Source organism: Galeopterus variegatus, unplaced genomic scaffold (assembly GCF_000696425.1).
Source record: "Galeopterus variegatus unplaced genomic scaffold, G_variegatus-3.0.2 Scaffold357, whole genome shotgun sequence".
NCBI classification, from domain to species: Eukaryota; Metazoa; Chordata; class Mammalia; order Dermoptera; family Cynocephalidae; genus Galeopterus; species Galeopterus variegatus.
In genome coordinates, this window is record NW_007726468.1 from 402162 (window position 1) to 404722 (window position 2561).

General features: G+C 43.7%; 1 protein-coding gene across 1 annotated transcript in view; it reads right to left on the reverse strand.

The window, feature by feature from the left end:
• GINS2 (GINS complex subunit 2 (Psf2 homolog)) overlaps positions 1-2561 on the reverse strand; it is a 9914-nt gene that overhangs the window by 6342 nt on the left and 1011 nt on the right. The window lies entirely within an intron of this gene.

Genomic DNA, 2561 nt, shown 5'->3' on the forward strand with positions numbered 1-2561 from the left:
ACGCACTAACATCTCCCACTTTAAAAAGAAAACCCTGCCAGACACCAAATCCTTCTCCAACTACCAATCCATTTCTCATGCCTTTTACAACAAAACTTGGAGTTGTTTGACCCGCTCATTAACTTCCTCTCCTTCCACTCACTCAACCCGTAGGTGGGTGTTTATCCCACTCCTCCACTAAGGCAGCTCACCAAGGCCCAGGACCTCTGCTTAGCCACACCCACAGCAACTTATCATCCTCCTTGGAGCACGTCTATCACTAGCTCTGGAACACCACCCTCTCTAAGCCTTCTTCTGAACTTGCTTGCTACCCTTCTCGTCTCTAGCTAATTCTTCTTGACCTCTCAACTCTGGGATACGGAGTTCAGTTCTTGACCCCTTCTCCACTACCTAAACTCACATGCAGGTGATCTCATCCTGCCTCATTCAAATACTATCTACATGCTCAGGATGACTTTCAAATTGACATCCCCAGATTAGCCCCCTCCCCTAACTCCCAACTCCATATCCCACTGCCCACATAACTTCCACCTGGATATCTAATAGGCACCTTCCACATAACAGCTAAGTTCAAACCTCAACTCCTGGTCCCCACACCAGCCCTGCAGTCTTCCCCACTTCAGGAAACAGCAGCTTTCTCTCCTTCTGTGCCTCAAGCCAACAGCCTTGGCAGTCACCCTTAACTCCTCTCTCTCACACCCCATGGAAAGTCCTTCAGCAAATCCTTCTGCTTCTTCCTGCAAAGAAGACACCAACCACGTCTCCCCACTTTGGTGGCTGGAAGCCACTCTCAGATCTTGCCTGGATAATTCCCTATTCCCTTCACCCCATAGACACACCTTCTCTACACAGCAATTTTTTCTTTTTAAACATCTGAATCAGATTATGAAACACCTCTGTTCAAACTCTCCAATGAGTCAAAAAGACTGACAATACCAAATTTTTGGCCAGGACACAGAACAACAAGAACTCTTGTACATTTCTGATAGAATTATAATGGTTCAACTGCTTTAAAGGACTGGTTGGCAGTTTCTTACGAAGTTAAGCATCACCTGTCCTATAATCCAGCAAGCCCACCTAGATTTGTATTTACCCAAGAGAAATAAAGACAAATATCCACAAAAAAACTTACACAAGAGTGGTTATAGCAGCCTTCTTTTTTGGTGGCTAGCTGGCATAGGGATTGAACCCTGGTCCTTGGTGTTACCAGCACCATGCCATAGCAGCCTTATTTAGAACAACCCAAAATAGGAAACTACCCAAATATCCACCAACAGAAGAATGGGTGAACAATTATACAGTATGTTTACACAATGGAACAATACTCAGTAACGAGAGAATGATGTAATGATACATGCAACAAAAGGGGTGAATCCAAAAAATATTCTGCTAAATGAGAAGTCACAGACAAAACGTGACATACTAGATGATTCCATTTATATGAACTCCTAGAACAGGTAGAACTAATCTATGGTGCAGAAGTCAGGAGGCAGTGGTCTCTCAAGCAGGGTCTACTGATTGGATAGTGGTGCCTCACTGCTTCTCACCACAGTATGGCCCATGTAGAAGTCCCGGGCCACTCTCTGCACCTTCTCTGGGCTCTGGCCTGCAGTGAGATAGGTTTTTGCCCATATCACCTTGAGTCTGGATGGGCCCAAACTGCCAGAAGTTGAGATCAAATAAGAAGCTTGGAGAGGATGCAGTGCTAAGGGAGCCAGGTCTGGTGGGGCTCCCTGCTTAAAAAAAAAGAAAATGCCCCTCAAAGCAGAGGAATTAGGGTTTCCCACTATGTTTAGGACCACTAGAGTCACCTGCCCCTCTAGGACAGGGAGCAAGGGAGACACGTCCAAGCAGTATTTCTTAAACTGATTTCAGACTGGCTGGCTGAAAGAGTCCTTGCTTCTAGGAGGTAGGTACCCCCAGGTGATTCCCAACACAGGGGGGGGGGCTGTCAAAATCACTTGGGGGCTTTTTGAATTTCACATGCATGCCTGTACCACATCCCCACAAAAAAATAAAATTTTTTTCTATAATGAGCCACTCACATCTCTAAGGTAGGCAAAAGATTGTAAAGCCTGTCAGCATCTTTGCTCTATATTCTTTTGTTTTTTTCTAACAGCTTATTTGAGGCATAATTAATATACTATACAATTCACTTAAAGCGTACAAGTCAATGGTTTTTACTATATTCAGAGTTCTGCAACCCTCTCCTCAATCAACTTTAGAACATCATCATCCCAAAAAAGAAACCCATAACCTCTCTATCACCTCCAAAACCCCCATACCTAGGCAACTACTAATCTACTTTGTCTCTATAGACTTGCATATTCTGGACAGATCATATAAATGGAATGAAACAATATATGGTCTTTTATGCCTGGTTTCTTTCATTGGGCATCGTGTTTTCAAGGTTCATCCACACTGTAGCATGTGTCAGAACTTCATTCCTGTTTATGGCTAAATAGTAGTCCATCGTATGTTGATACATTATAGAGAACACATGAAAATAATGCAAGACAACTATTCTGCTCCCCAACAAGCTGGTCTACACTCGTTAAAAA